This window comes from Mercenaria mercenaria, chromosome 7 (assembly GCF_021730395.1).
Source record: "Mercenaria mercenaria strain notata chromosome 7, MADL_Memer_1, whole genome shotgun sequence".
NCBI classification, from domain to species: domain Eukaryota; kingdom Metazoa; phylum Mollusca; class Bivalvia; order Venerida; family Veneridae; genus Mercenaria; species Mercenaria mercenaria.
Genome location: NC_069367.1, coordinates 43,734,753 through 43,752,218, shown reverse-complemented (window position 1 = coordinate 43,752,218; position 17,466 = coordinate 43,734,753). Strand labels below are relative to the sequence as shown.

The following is a 17,466-nucleotide window of genomic DNA, read 5'->3' as shown; positions in this document are numbered from 1 at the left end:
CGGTTTTAGTAGTACAATAAATTCAACAACCTAATATATCTTTCTTTTTATTTCTATTTGTTACCTTTTATATACATTTTGTTATGAATGAAATTGTCTACGTATGCTCTTATTTGCTTGAACAAAGTATGGCTTTATATAAGTTTTATATAAGTTCTCAATTTATAAGTATCAATTTATATCAAGTATGGGTTTCTTTTGGAACGGTCGGGATGAAGAGGCAGCTTCAAGAAACAATATAGTAGCTCCATTACTGAAATGTATTCTTTGATATGCTTTTCTTCTTTTGTGTTATTGTAAATTGTTTGTTTGTTTGTTGTTGTATTTTTCTCTCTCAAGTAACTTGCTCACATTAAATCTGTTTAGTAGAATATAACATTTTTTCTATGGGAAGGACTGTATGCTGATGTTGAAATAATTCGTTGCCCGACACTTTTTGTTTTTTGTTATGTGTTAAAAATGTATCTACTATTGTGTGTATTTTTGAAATAGAAAGCAATAAAATATTATTAAACTTAAGATCTCATAACAATGTTGTGGGCATGCGCTACAGGAAGGCGACAAAGCGAAAAGGCGAGATTTTTCCTTTGGCGCATTGTCGCCTTTTTGCTTTGTCCCGGGCGACAAGGCGACAAAGCGAAATAGCGATATTTTTTTACGCACCGTTTACGGGGCGTTAAAAATCTCGCTATTTCGTTTCTACGTGCCATTCATGGCGCGTTAAAAATCTCGCTATTTCGCCTTGATGTGTTGTGGTTTTTCGCTTGTCGAATTCTAAATCTCGCCTTGTCGCTCTGGCGCCCGCGATAAAGCGAAAAGACGACAACGCGCCAAAACCAGAAATCTCGCCTTTTTTTCGATTTGTTGCCTGCGAAGTTGGCAGAAATCAGCCACCATATTTTTTTCTAAAAATGCATTGCGTTATAAATAAACTAGTTTCTTATCTTCAGTACGTTATTATTATACACAATGCTACATTTCACACGTGACTGGTTAACCGTTTGAGACAATTAATGAAACTAAATACTTTTAACGTAATTACTATTACATATTCACCAAATTTCATTCATTTTATACTTGATAACAGAGGACAAAATTATTGAATAAGCCAGGGATCGTCATGGTAAGTGCGAGATTAACTAATATATATGTATGTGTCAAAAGTAGAATTGATGTGTTATACAGTAGTTTACATGGACGTAGGAGCAATTTGAGAGATGAAAAACTATTTAAAAAAAAACAACGAAAAAAACCAAACAAAAACAACAGTAGATAATGGAGAAAATCCAACCTGAGAGACCATTTAGATTTACTGATATAGATTTATTGATATATATTGACTACCCCCCCCCCCCCCACAACACACACACACCTCCTATAGGTTCGCTCCCACGCCATTGGTTTAAAATGTATAACGAAGCAAATTTGGAAACCCAAAAAAGAAAAGTATTTATAGTAGATGACACATCAAATTTATCTATAGTTAACGTTTACCTAATTAGATAATGGGTAAATATCAACAATACCAACAAGTATTTATAGATAGGCACCACATGCCTTTTAATTGTTTGCTTACTATTCTTTGCAGTTTTGAGAAAAAATGTACCGCGTTGATAGCCACGATAGTGCAGATTAGTGCAGATGTCAGAGTTCCAAATTTAGTATTCCATTCTATAATTTTTTATTAATTAATCCAGTGACTATACTTAAAATGAAGTTATACGGAAATCTGTTGCATTTTGTAATATCTTTCTTAAAATAAGTACAGAGTGAACAATACATTTTTCTAGCCAAGCATTTAATGCAGTTATAACGTATTTTATTTGCAAATATATTCGACACATAGTTTGTGTATTCTATAAAACAAGTTGTAATTATTTAAAGAAAGATTCTGAACTGAAAACGCGACAGATTGCCGTATATTTTCATTCTATGTATATATAATTATCTTCTTCTCATGAACCGTTTGACGGAATATTCATCAAATTTGGTCTGGAATTGATAATTTTGAGGTCCATCCTGAAATTTGTTCAAATGGGATAGTTGGCCTTTTTAGGGCAAACAGAGCTTTAAATTGAACCGACGTCTGTATGGATCTTCATTAAAGTTCATTAAACTTGGTCGATAACATCATTAACAATGATCCAAACAACTCATCTTTTGTAAAGCCATACTGCTTTGTCGAAAAAAAAACAAAACGATTGTTGCCAGACAGAGGGTCTGGTTTTCCCTATCTGAGCCCCCTCTGCAGGGCTGGCTCCTCCTCTTGTTCATAAATGTACACAGGTGGGTGAAACCCGTCGAAAATCACGTAAATTATACAATAATAATATTATTTTCAACAAGATCCAAACGATCTCTTTGAAATCTCTATACAATATTCATCCAAAGGTTATCATCCCACATATTTTAAAAATAACAAACAAATTGAAAACGGCATGTATTGGAGATATTTATTCCTCGATTTAAATCGAAGGGATATTGTTTTGTTTGTGTCCGTTCGTCCGTCATTCTCAAGTCATAGCTGTGTATTCAAAAGTCATACTGATTTAAAAGTTTTGTTATTGTTTGTATATACAGCTGTAGAACGGCATAAGAATAGACACAACTGTCAAGGAAAACGAATATCTTGCTGATCGCTTAAAGTAGTAAAACAACCTGAAATTGAAATGTTCATTGGCTCCCACTCTTGTTCTTAGCGTCCCTCTGTAGTGCTGGCTCCCCCTCTTGGTCATAAATGTACACAGGTGGGTGAAACCCGTCAAAAATCGCATAAATTATACAATAATAATATTATTTTCAACAAGTTCCATACGATGTCTTTGAAATTTTTGACTAGTGTAAATTAGGGCGAAATATATAGACATATAGCCATTTCCGTTTTGAACTGGTCCTATTTCAGTTTTCAAACGTTCTCACGTCATATGAAATATAACAATTTCTAAGTGGAATAACATTGTCCCTTATCGAAATAAGACCTAAAATTTCTTACAGAAAGTAAAAAATAAACTCGCCCTTTTTTTGGTTTATATTTCTCATATAGTTCCGGTCATTAGCGCCGCCTAGGAAGTATCACTAGCTCTTTTTTCAACTCGCCTCCATAAAGGGAGGGAGCCAGTGTTTACATGCCGTGTGATAACACGACAGCGATGACACGTTTGTGATGGCACGACAGCTCAATAGCACGATGATAAGGGATAAGGGAGCAGAGGCTTCGCGTCTTCGTCATCTTGCCCTCGCTCTATCATCGTCGTATCGCCGTGGAATCGCTCGTGTATGCGTTGACAGAGAATAGCACGATGGCCCGAACGGGACACCGTATTTATATATAGTTTGCAGTCCTATTACGTAGCGTATTGATTTAAATGGGGGTGTACAATATATCATGCAATTCAATGTTACATGCGTTATATATAGATCTTAAGTGAACCGTTTATATACCACAGCTACATTTGTAACAAGTATATTTAATATAACGGGTATTATTCTGTGTTTCGGATAGCACATACAGATCAGCTCACGCGGAAAACCCATTCTACTTGATTCTCGGAGGATGGCCAAAACGAGTACCAAGGCTCCGACTCGAAGTTTTTCGAGTCAGCCATTTTCCGTCAAGGAATTTCGCTATCTGACTCCGAGGATTTATGCGAAATCACTCGAAGGAAATCCTCGAAGTGACTCGAGATGAAATCCAATTAGCGGAATACACACCTTCATTTGTATATTGGTTTCTTTTGTTTCCGAGTCACTTGACGGAATTCCTTCGAGTGACTCCGAGACGAATAATTAATTACCTATACAAATTTAAATGAGCCTTCGAATAAATTCGAGGACAGATTTCAGATTACTTGGAGCAGGGTGATTATATTTTACATAGTGATACGCGAAATAACACAAAATTTGTAAATAAAAATAATACTGAATTGTAAATAAAAATAATATCGATGTATTTTATCTTACTTTAAGATAAACCAAACTTTTCTGTTTACTAATGATATTTTATTTCTTTTTTAGTGGATACGGCAGTAGTGTTTTTATCCTATTTATAATTCCTTCCAACTGAATAAAAGAAAGACCACTTTCATGATAAAATTAATCATTTCTCCTATAATTTTCATTACTTAATAAAAGTCACTTTTCGTTCACGGCCATTATCTTATAGTTTATCTAGTATCATATAGTTTCTAATTTAGTCCATTTTACATCAATTTATTTCTAAATTAAATTTGCACTGTCAGAAACTATTTCAATATTATATTTGAATCACTATTCTATAATGGCAGTTATTTGAAATTCTGTTTACTTTTAATTTACTTTTCTAGCGGGCGTAATTTTAAAGTTTATCTAGTTATAAAGTATTCATATTTTAGTGCATTTTTATGACTTTATTTCTAAATTAAATTCGCAAAGTCAAAAATTATTTCTATATCATCATACAACAAAACAGTTTCCTTTAACAGCGCTCATTTGGAAATTTATTTAATAATATATGATTAATAATTTATTCCGTTCTACATAAATTTACTTCTAAATCTAATTCGCATGTATTTCAATATCATACTAAACAATTTACTTAATTTACTTTTAGCGGGTGTTATTTTAAAGTTTATATAGTATAAATTATTTTTAATTAAGTGCATAAGTTATAAATAATAACACGACTTTTTTTCCTAAATTTGATTCGCAAAGTCAGAAATTATTTAAATATCAAAATTTAACAAATCACTTTCCTTTAACGGCGGTGATTTCAAAGTTTGTTTAATGTCGTGTGATTAATAATTTAGTTTATTATAAATAAATATATTTCTTAATCTAATTCGCATGGTCAGAAACTATTTAAATATCAAAATTTACAACAGTTATATACATTCAAATATATATATAAAAAAAAAAGAACAAAAGAAAAACAAGCTAATTATGTAAAAACAATCCGTAAGTAAGGAAATGCTGCCTCGAAGTTTCGTCAAATCACCTCGCGGTACTCGAAATGACCGATTTATTGTTTATTACAGACTCGGAGTCGCGCGGAGTGGCCATAAAATACCTGAAATCATTAAAGTGTTACCTGTATATTTTGGACTCGGAGTTCCGTCAAGTAATTTCTCGGAGTGACTCGACGAAATTCCGCTAAAGTAATAAAACTATAACAGTCGGTACTCCGAGTCAGAATTAGGCAGTACTCGGAGAAATTTCTCGCTATGCAAGATTTTTCCTTCGAGGAAAAACGGAAAGTGGGTTTTCCGCGTGAGCTGATCTGTACTAGTTTCAAATTCAGTGTTTGAAAGCTTGGAATTTTATATGTATACCTTACCACTGAACATTTATTAACACTACTTATAAAATGTTTTTGACGATATGCTAGTCAAGAGACACCATTTGAGGACAAATTCTGCGTTACTTGCCGTCAGTAAGTAATGTCTGTTAAATATTTAACTCATTTTAGCTCACCAGAACACAAAGTGCTCAAGGAGAGCTATTGTGACCGGTCATTGTCCGGCGTCCGTCGGCGCCCGTCGGCGCCCGTCGTGCGTTGTGCGTGAACATTTGCTTTGTGAACACTCTAGAGGCCACATTTGTGGCCCAATCTTTATGAAACTTTGTCAGAATGTTAGTCTTGATGATCTCTAGGCCAAGTTTGAAACTGGGTCATGTTGGGTCAAAAACTAGGTCAGTAGGTCAGATCAAAGGAAAAGTTTGTGAACACTCCAGAGGCCACATTTGTAATCCAATCTTTATTAAACTTGGTCAGAATATTAGTCTTGAGGATCTCTAGGTCAAGATTGAAACCGGGTCATGTGGGGTAAAAATCTAGGTCAGTAGGTTAGATCAAAGGAAAAGCTTGTGAACACTTTGAAGGCCACAGTTGTGGCCCAATATTTATGAAACTTGGTCAGAATGTTGATCCTGATGATTTCTAGATCAGGTTTGAACCATGGTCATGTGGGATAAAAAACTAGGTCACCCGGTCAAATCAACGGGAAAGCTTGTGAACACTTTAAAGGCCACAGTTGTGTCTCAATCTTTATGAAACTGGGTCAGAATGTTTGTCTTGGTGATTTCTATGCCAGATGTGAAACTAGGTAATATGGGGTCAAAAACTAGGTCACTAGACAAGATCAAAGGAAAAGCTTGTAAACATTCTAGAGGCCACAGTTTTGACTCAATCTTTATAAAATTTGGTCAAAATATGTGTCTTGTTGATTTCTAGGTCAAGTTCGAATCTGGGTTATGTGGGGTCAAAAAATAGGTCAGAAGGCCAGATCAAAGGAAAAGTTTGTGAACACTCTAGAGGCCGCAGTTGTGACTCCATCTTTATGAAACTTTGTCAGAATTTTGTCTTGATGATCTGTAGTTCAAGTTCGAATCTTGGTCATGTGGGATCAAAAGCTAGGTCAGTAGGTCAGGTCAAGTGAAAAGCTTTTGAACACTCTAGAGGTCACAGTTGTGACCCAATGTTTATGGAACTTTGTCAGAATGTTTGCCTTGATGATCTCTGAGTCAGTTTTGAAACTGTGTCATGTGGGGTCAAAAACTAGGTCAGAAGCGAGATCAAAGGAAAAGCTTGTGAACACTCTAGAGACCTCAGTTTTAGTTTAAACTGTATTTATTTCCACAAATTGTATATACAAACATGAGTACTATATTTAAATGTTTTTGACGATATGCTAGTCAAGAGACACCATTTGAGGACAACTTCTGCGTTACTTGCCGTCAGTAAGTAATGTCTGTTAAATATTTAACTCATTTTAGCTCACCAGAACACAAAGTGCTCAAGGAGGGCTATTGTGACCGGTCATTGTCCTGCGTCCGTCGGCGCCCGTCGGCGCCCGTCGTGCGTTGTGCGTGAACATTTGCTTTGTGAACACTCTAGAGGCCACATTTGTGGCCCAATCTTTATGAAACTTTGTCAGAATGTTAGTCTTGATGATCTCTAGGCCAAGTTTGAAGCTGGGTCATGTTGGGTCAAAACCTAGGTCAGTAGGTCAGATCAAAAGAAAAGTTTGTGAACACTCCAGAGGCCACATTTGTAATCCAATCTTTATTAAACTTGGTCAGAATATTAGTCTTGAGGATCTCTAGGTCAAGATTGAAACCGGGTCATGTGGGGTAAAAATCTAGGTCAGTAGGTTAGATCAAAGGAAAAGCTTGTGAACACTTTAAAGGCCACAGTTGTGGCCCAATATTTATGAAACTTGGTCAGAATGTTGATCCTGATGATTTCTAGATCAGGTTTGAACCATGGTCATGTGGGATAAAAAACTAGGTCACCCGGTCAAATCAACGGGAAAGCTTGTGAACACTTTAAAGGCCACAGTTGTGTCTCAATCTTTATGAAACTGGGTCAGAATGTTTGTCTTGGTGATTTCTATGCCAGATGTGAAACTAGGTAATATGGGGTCAAAAACTAGGTCACTAGACAAGATCAAAGGAAAAGCTTGTAAACATTCTAGAGGCCACAGTTTTGACTCAATCTTTATAAAATTTGGTCAAAATATGTGTCTTGTCGATTTCTAGGTCAAGTTCGAATCTGGATTATGTGGGGTCAAAAAATAGGTCAGAAGGCCAGATCAAAGGAAAAGTTTGTGAACACTCTAGAGGCCGCAGTTGTGACTCCATCTTTATGAAACTTTGTCAGAATGTTTGTCTTGATGATCTGTAGTTCAAGTTCGAATCTTGGTCATGTGGGATCAAAAGCTAGGTCAGTAGGTCAGGTCAAGTGAAAAGCTTTTGAACACTCTAGAGGTCACAGTTGTGACCCAATGTTTATGGAACTTTGTCAGAATGTTTGCCTTGATGATCTCTGAGTCAGTTTTGAAACTGTGTCATGTGGGGTCAAAAACTAGGTCAGAAGCGAGATCAAAGGAAAAGCTTGTGAACACTCTAGAGACCTCAGTTTTAGTTTAAACTGTATTTATTTCCACAAATTGTATATACAAACATGAGTACTATATTTAAATTAACAAAGTTTGATAGAAAGACATACATCAATCAAAATAGTACAAACAAACAAAGAATTTTTTAATCGAATGGATTGGAAAACAAGCTACTTAAAACTTATATGAATTCCGCTCCATCAGAAAAACAGAGGTTAGATGAAGAATAGTAACTAGGCTGTGTAAGTATGTGTATCATGTTGTGTTAATCGGAATATGAATGTGAAAAATATATGTATAATACAAAGTTTCTGTGTGTGCGTGTGTGCGTGTGTGTGTGTGTGTGTGTGTTGTTTTTTAATGGTGAGTAAAGAATTAACGAGCATGTTTATGCTGGTGTCTCGCGTCATCGTTTGGGGTTGGGAGAGCAGAGATGGTGATTGTCGCAGCTTATGTATTGAATCTATTTGTTGAGATGATAAATCGTTGAACGTCTGTGAATAGGGAAATATTATGTTGATAAGATAGATGTTCATCACCATACAGCAGATTGTTAAAAGTCAGAGCGCATTGGGGATTGGAAAATATGTCATTTCGATAATTTTGGTATTTTCGACAATGAAGCAGATAATGGCCGACAGTTTCTATCTCACCACATTCACATCTAGCGGTGTTTGTGATTCCTCGGCGGTTGAGGTCATAGTTAAGGGAGCTACAACCTAGACGTAATCGAGCATGAAGAATTTGGCCTTTTCTGGATCCAGCATTAAATAAAGGATTTGATTTCGTTAGGTTTTTATTCAGATTTGATTAGAAGGCATTGACTGAAGGAGATGATTTGTTATGTTGAGGAAGTAAGTTCCAGTCGTTTATTGTGTTAGGAAGAAAGGAAGATTTGTATGAATGTGACTGGCAAAAGATATTTCTGATGTTTCTTTTGTTATATCTAGTATTGATATTATGCTGGTTTTCAAGAATTACATTCGTTCGAGACTTTGTCGATTTAATAGAAATTTAAGAGATCTCATTATTCCAATTCGTTGCCAAGCTTTTCTAAAAGTAATAGATATATGTGAGGACCATTTTAGATCTGAGGAAAAGGTGAGACCGAGATGTTTGTGTACAGCCACTTCAGAAATTGGTATATTGTTAATATATATTTGAGGATGATTGGGTTTATAGAGTTTTCTTGAAAAGATCGTGGATTTTGTTTTTGATGGGTTGAGTGTCACAAGCCATGCTTTGGACCAAGAGTATACTAGTATAGTTTCAAGATCAGTGTTCAGAGTGGTACTGGCTAAAGCTGGATCATCTACGATGATATAAAGACTAGTTAGTATCATCTGCAAAAAGACGAATTTTAGAACCAATGTTTGAAACAATGTCGTTGATGTTTGTTAGGAATAACAAAGGTCCTAGAATAGATCCTTGTGGGACACCAGCGTTGACTGTCGACCAAGAGGATAATGCATTTGCGTACACAACTCGCTGCTTACGCGTGGAAAGGTATGAGGTTATCCAGTCCAGAAGTAAGCCCTTAAAACCAAGAGAGGATAGCTTATGAAGAAGTCCGCGATGCCACACCCTGTCGAAGGCTTTCGAAACGTCACAAAACACGGCTCGAACTTCTTTGCCGTTATCGAGAGCATTGCAGATGTCGTTATGAAGATATACCAGTTGGTTCACTGCAGAGTCACCTTTGATAAAGCCTGATTGAAGAGAAGTAAGAAGATTGTTTTGAGTGACATAGTTGTAGAGATATTTGTGAATACACCGTTCCAAAAGTTTGCCTATGCAGCTTAGAAGCGAGATTGGTCGATAGTTCGAAGGTTTAGAGGGATCTGAATTTTTAAAATCTGGAGTAACGTTTGCTAGTTTCCAGGACGAGAAGAAGAAGGCATGCGACAATAACTTATTGAAAAACTTTGAAAGAGGTTCAGAAAGTTCTGCCTTACCTTTTCGAAGAAGTTTAGGGCTGATGAAATCAGGACCACATTCTTTAGATGGATCAATGAGGGATATAGCATCAGAGACGTATGTTGGTGTAATAAGAATATTCGTTAGGGTAGCTGTAGTAGAGGATGGGCATAGTGGCAAAATTTCATTAATGTCATCTATGGTGGATTGTGAGCAAAAGAAATGGTTAAGGAGTTCTGTCTTTTCTTGGTCTGTAGATGCTTGTGTATTTTGGTCTTGTAGTGTTGGAATTGTCTGAGCTGTTGTTTTATTTGTTAGTATTTAACAGTTTTGAACCAGAATTTCGCTGTTATTGTGTTTGAGTTTACGTGTTCAATAAGTTTATTTTGGTAGTTTTGTTTTGATATTCGTATTAGTTTTGTAACCTCGTTACGTATTGTTTTAAACTTTGTCCAAGCTTGTTCAGTGTTAAGGCGTTTTGCTGTGTTGTGTAACTTCAGCCTTTCTTATCGTGTTATTTAGCCAAGGAATGACGTTTGGTCTTATTGTGACTGTTTTATTTGGAATTGTTTGTTGTGCTGCAGTAAATATTGCGTGTGTGATGTCTTCAGTGGCTTTGTTAAGGTCTGTGTTTTCTATTATGGTGTCCCAGGTAGTATTATGCAGTATTGTTTTGTATTGATCATAGTTACCTTTGTCGTACAACCATACCTTTCTTTTGAATGTAGTGTTTATAGGTTTGTCTAGTTTAAGAACAGCAACAATAGGGCAGTGAAATCGAATCATGTCAGGAATAAATGATCGGCAACAAAGCTTGTTAACTAGTACGTGATTTTTATTTTTAACAAAAATGAGATCAATAAGAGAGGATGAGTTTTCTGTAAAATGTGTTGGTGATGAAATTAATTGTTCTGCCTGGTAAGAGGAAATTTGATATCTTGTTTGTCTGAGTGTTTAGAATATTGATGTTAAAGTCACCAGCAACTAGGATATTATCACAAGGTTGGTTAAAAGCTTGGTCTATGGACTGTTCAAGAAGAAGTCATTGCTGATTATTTGAATCCGGAGGACGATATATGCCTCCTACAAGGATGACACGATGTCTGAAATTTATTTCAAGACAGAGAGCCTCTAATACAGCAACAGAAAGGTCGTCACGATTTTTGGCGAGAAGGCCATCTCGAATATAGTTAGTGACTCCTCCACATGTGCGAGCATTACGATCACAGCGAAACGGTGTTTGAAAGTTAGGTATGAGAAGATCGTCATTTGATATTGCAGGAGATAGCCAAGATTCTGTGAAGATAAGAATATCATAAGGCTGAGCTTCTATTTCTAAAATGTCAAGTTTAGGCTTGATACTTTGAATATTTAGATGCATAACAGAAAGACCACTTTGCAATATTTCACTGTATGCGGATAAAGATGAGTTGTCTGATGAATTTGTACTATTGGGTCCTGGCTGAGGGTGTACATTTCCAGAGAGTATGAGGAGTAGAGGCAACAGTTGAGAAGATATGTATGTTCGAATGAAAGTACTGACTGTAACAGAATGTGCATGTATGTATAAGTGATTGTATAAGAAAAATGTGACTGGATGGCGCTTTTTGTTTGAGTCATGAATTTCCATGATCATGGAGGCTGATATGTGGTTAATATCCGTAGTTTAGCCACAAGTCGTGGATTAAGGTATTTTGCTGCAATAGGGCGGATCCGCCCCTCCGACGACGGGAGAATGGAACGTGCATAAATTACAAATTTTAAACTAATTAGTGAAAGACATGTAAAATTGAATATGTACAATAGAGAGTTCATAATTTCCGAAACATTTTGGTTATCGCCATTGAAACTTAACTGCTTAATTATGTATGAAATAAGATTCTGATCTTTACAGTTGCGAATATGTGATACGTTTTCTCAGATAAAGTGTTGGTACCTATGGTTCGTTGGCTATTTATAGACTGTAAATACTTTATAGACCCTAGAGATGTTTAAAAAAAGACAACAATATTTTGAAATTAATGTACGAGTATAAAATGGGTGATTACTCCAGCAAGCATAATGAGATTTTCCTTTATATTGTAACGCACCTCGCGTGGTCCATTCACTTGCTTACAACGAGAAATTTTCGTTTGATTAAAGCTACTTAACCGTTCAATATTGATAACTTTTTAATTTGAGATCGTAGTGATACATGTAAAGGCAAAATGCAAGTTATTCCAATAGAATCAATGTTCCAAACACAGCAGTTCTTACACGAAAAGAAATTGCAAGACTGCCGTTGGAAATGTTAAGGTACTTCCGCCATCTTGAATTTAGAGTGACTTTCATTTGAGTTGTGAAAATACAGTGAACAAAAGCTTTCAAATGCAGCTGTTCCAGAGTACAAAAACAGCTCAGTTTTCAAGACCTGAAATAAAAGTTGCTGTATAAAAAGTAAAACAAAAATTTGGAAATAAACAAAGAAGATATTTTACCTGTATTTTTCCAAATTTTTGGTTAGATTTATAATTCCTTTCAAAATACTTTATCAAAAATTCATGAATGGCAAAAGTTAGTTCAAAGTTTCAATTAGTGCATAGGAGAATTGTCTTAGTGAATAGAACTAAACTTAGTACAAAATCCGTTTTCAAATCTGACCACCTCATGTATTAAAACAAAAATAAATCTGTACATATTGCTATTTTCGGCATACATAAAAGTAGTGTAATGTGCGGACAATGATTTTTCTACGTATGGTGTACCAAACTGCCTAAAATTTTAAGACAAGTCTTAGACTTAATGTGAACAAGATTTGGCAACTATCCAAAATTCTTTTCAAGGATTGTGCAAATATAAGAAAGGTTTAAATTATTATAGTGGAATTTATGTACTTACGCGCTGCTTATCTCACGGAAAATTTGGTGGAAATAGAATTTTCGGCACTTCCTGCGGTAACCTTAACGTAACTTTCTCACACATACGTGATTGTACATTTATAAATTATAAAAACAATCGAAATATTTGCTTTATCACGATATATGCAATTATTTTAGACAATCTTGAAACATTTGGCCACAGTATTTCCGCATACTGGTCCGGGACAATTAAGATGTGTATAGGGATTCCTTATTAGATGTTTCATGTGTCCTAAACTAACCAATTTTGATCTATCGACTTTTTATACAATATGATAATTTATGCAGCATGTTTCTAAAAACACTGAGAATAAATCGCAGAAAAAATGTACAGCCAAATATGTTAGGAGGTAATACAATTTGTATACAATTGTAGATAGCATGTTCAGCGTACGTCACACTTCATTTCCGATCAATAACTGGAGAACCATTTGATCTAGCACCTTCAAACTTCATAGGATTGTAGGGCTGCTGAGATAGACGACCCCTATTGTTTTTAGGGTCACTCCGTCAAAGGTCAAGGTCACAGGGGCCTGAAAATTGAAAACCATTTCCGATCAATAACTAGAGAACCACTTGACCCAGAATGTTGAAACTTCATAGGATGATTGGTCATATAGTGTAGATGACCTCAATTGTTTTTGGGGTCACTCCGTCAAAGGTCAAGGTCACAAGGGCATGTACATTGAAAACCATTTCCGATCAATAACTTGAGTACCACTTGACCAAGAATGTTGAAACTTCATAGATGATTGGTCATGCAGAGTAGATGGCCCCTATCGATTTTAGAGTCACTTTGTTAAAGGTCATGGTCGCAGGGGTCTGAACATGGAGAACCGTTTCCGGTCAGTAACTTCAGAACCACTTGATCCAGAATATTGAAACTTCATAGGATGATTGGTCATGCCGAGAAGATGACCCCTATCGATTTTGGGGTCACTCTGTTAAAAGTCAAGGTACAGGGGTCTGAACATCGAAAACCGTTTCCGATCAATACCTTGAGAACCTCTTGACCCAGAATGTTGAAACTTCATAGGATGATTGTTCCTGCAGAGTAACCCATATTGTTTTTATGTTTTTAGGGTCACCCCGTTAAAGGTCAAGGTCACAGGGGCCTGAACATTGAAAACAATTTCCGATCAATAACTTGAGAACCTCTTGATCCAGAATGTTGAGACTTCATAGGATGATTGAACATGCAGAGTAGATGACCCCTATCGATTGTGCGGTCACTCTGTTAAAGGTCAAGGTCACAGGAGCTTGAACATGGAAAACAATTTCCGATCAATAACTTGAGAACCACTTGACCTAGAATGTTGAATATGCAGAGTAGATGACCCCTATTGATTTTTGGGTCAATCTATTAAAGGTCAAGGTAACAAGGGCCTGGTCATGTAAAATCATTTCCGGAAAATAACTCGAGAACCACATGACCTAGAATGTTGAAACGTAGGATAATTGGACATGCAGAGTAGATGACCCCTATTTATTTTGGGGTCACTTGATCAAAGGTCAAGATCATAGGAGCCTGAACAGTGACTTAAGAAAAATGTCATATATGTAAATATGACAGATAAACATGGATGTTGAAGATTGTGTAACCTGTTGTAACGGAGAGAATGTTGAATAAGTTCTAGGTTTGTCAAAAGCAGCATGAGCCTGATATTTTCTGTAGACGAAACAGTCATAATTAGTATGCGTATGAATCTTGAAAATAAAAGTAAGTGTCTAGAGGTACGGGTCCGTACCTCTAGAATCTGAATCTAGAGGTACGGATCCGCACCTTTAGACAATCCTGTAAGGGGTTTTCCATGGGAACGGATCTCCGTTTTTCTAGAGATTAAGGGGCATTTACATTTCGAATCCTGTTGAAAATGAAATAACAAATAAGTCTTCATCAGAATTCACATTAAACTTGTATATAAATGGTTTAGGCCTACAGATAACAACGTTTATCTGAATTGTTACATTTTCTTTCGGAACGTAAATAACCGAGGAACACCAAATAAATCACGAGGATCTGAACTGGCAGAAAAAAGATATCAAAGATTAAACAAAATAATGGTAAATATTTTTGGAAAGAAAAAACTATTTTTAATGATAATTAACCCTTAGCGTATTTATGTTTTCCACATATTTGGTAGCCATTACGAGATACAAGGGATGTTTTCACAAACAGTTTTTTTTACTTAATGTCGGTTAATTGATTATTAAACAATCAGTTCCGTACCGATTGTCATCATATTTTGTTAAATAACAAAACAAGTAGGTGCATATTATTATGCCTAATTTATTTTAAAAAAATTTTTTTTGCTGATTTTCAAATAGAATTTATTTACCATATATGGCCCATTTTCTGTCCAGTTTGCCAAAAACCTACATGTTGTACAACAAACTAATCGGCACAGAACAGTTATTCATTTTGACTTCCTCGGTTATCTAGGTATTGAAAGAGACGGTAAATAAACGAGTGATAGCTGGTATCTGTAAACCATTTAGATCCAAGTTTTAAGTGAACTCTGGTTAAGAATTATTTGTAATTTCATTTTCAATATAATTTAAGATATAAATAACCATACATCCCTAGAAAAAGGAGGCCCCTAACAGGCTTGTCTAGAGGTACGGATCCTTACCTCTAGACTCAGATTCTAGAGGTACGGATCCGTACTCCTAGACACTTCCAAAAAAAAACATAAAAGGGAAGTCATTTGCCATAGAATGAAACAACTGTATCCAAATGAATATCAGTCTGATTTTCCCCTTGTCATCTGTCTTATCATAGACTTTGTAATAAAATATTGATACCCTCTTTGATTTAGAATATGTCTTTTAGAAACATATTGTTTTTGTTGTTATTGATATGCCATTCTTTCACTTTTTAAGTATGTTAAATTCTCACACAATATAGTCCCATTATATATACTAATTGTTTTACTTAATATTATGAATTATTGGGTTTGTTAGTTACCCTCCACAGAAATCTGTGGGGTCAGTATGATAAATGGGGAAGGGGGAAGGTGTTATTTGGTAGTATATATTTTTCATAATAGGTTAATTGTCATCTCAGCAAGGATAATACATAAACTTTTATTTGAGCCATGCCATGAGGAAACCGACATAGTCTGGCCAGGATCCATGCTGTTCGCTAACAGTTGCTCTAATTGCAATAGACTTTAGAATCGAACAGCATTGACCCTGAGCAGACTGCGCGGATGCGCAGGCTGGTCTTGATCCATGCTGGTCACAAACCACTATGTTGGTTTTCGCATGGCACGGCTCATGTGTTTTCTGATATTTACTGTTTCCTCAGAGATTTGTTTGTTTACATTTAGAACACAGGGTTCAGCCAAATCAAAATATCAGTCTAGAAAATATATTTATTGTTAACCTTTAAATTGAAAGAAAAACAGAAAAAAAAACAAAAAAAAAAAAAAACAACAAGAGTTGAATCATACAGTTCACTACATTTTTTCATTAACAATTTTTCAATAGAACTTTTTACTGGAAATTTTGGTTGGTAATTTATTTGTTTCTAACTTTGACCCAATGCAACTTTAACAGGACACTCTGGTCTAGCCCTTGACAACATAATAGCTCATAAATGGATTACATTACTTATCTTTACATTTTTTTTTTATTAAATTTTACATTTTACATATTGTAGATGCCACATTTTTACTAAATTTGTATGTTGTAACTGGCTAAAACAGAACTTATCCACAGGCAATTGTATTGGCAGAGTTGTAATATGGTGAAGGCAAAGGTTATGTTTTAATATGACAAAGACAGTGGTCTAGTATGGCATAATTTTCACTCTGCTTTACTGAAACTGACCAACAGAAGGAAGTGACAATGATTTTGTAAATAACTGTCAAGTCGATCACATTAACTTAAGAAATAAAGTTGTTAAGATGAGCAGCACTGCGCAGTCAATTGCAAGCTCTGATGGACAAAATCCACGACTGGTTATCTTCTTTGATTGAGGGAAACCATGGCCTGTATCAATTTCATTTAACTACTTGTAATATTTTGTTGTTATGACATGTGTTTTGTTATATAAAATTTATGTTCAAGTTATAATGGTTTTGGATTTCGTCAAAAGTGTTTAGCTTTTTAGCTCACCTGAGTAATGTTCAGGTGAGTTTTTCTGATCGCTCGATGCCCGGCGTCCGTCGTCTGTCGTCTGTCTGTCTGTCTGTCAACATTTAGCTTGTGTATGTGATAGAGGCTGTATTTTTCAACTGATCTTCATGGAATTTTGTCAGAATGATTACTTGATAAAATCTAGGCCGAGTTTAAAAATGGATCATCTGAGGTCAAAACCTAGGTCACTAGGTCAAATCAAAGAAAAACCTTGTGTATGCGATAGAGGCTGTATTTTTCAACCGATCTTCCTGAAATTTGGTCAGAATGATTACCTTGATGAAATCTATGCTAAGTTTGAAAATGGATTATCTCAGGTCAAAAACTAGGTCACTAGGTCAAATCAAAGAAAAACCTCGTGTATGCGATAGAGGCTGTATTTTTTTATTAAACTTCATGAATTTTAGTCAGAATGATTACCTTGATGAAATCTAGGTTGAGTTGGAAAATAGATCATCTGAGGTCAAAAACTAGGTTACTAGATCAAATCAAAGAAAAACCTTGTGTATTCGATAGAGGCTGTATTTTTCATTTAATTTTCATGAGTACTGGCCAGATTGATAACCTTGATAAAATCTAAATCGAATTTGAAAATGAGTCATCTCGGGTCAAAAACTAGGTCACTAGGTCAAATC

General features: G+C 35.5%; 1 protein-coding gene across 2 annotated transcripts in view; it reads left to right on the top strand.

The window, feature by feature from the left end:
* The first annotated feature begins 995 nt into the window (after positions 1 to 995).
* Positions 996 to 17,466, top strand: part of LOC123555880 (uncharacterized) — a 45,881-nt gene continuing 29,410 nt past the window's right edge. Inside the window, exon 1 of one of the 2 annotated variants that reach the window (XM_053548294.1) lies at positions 996 to 1,123. The gene's annotated coding sequence lies outside the window, so the exon portion shown is untranslated. Of the gene's footprint in view, positions 1,124 to 5,262; positions 5,408 to 17,466 lie in introns of those variants that run through there. The other variant, XM_053548291.1, reaches the window with a different exon arrangement.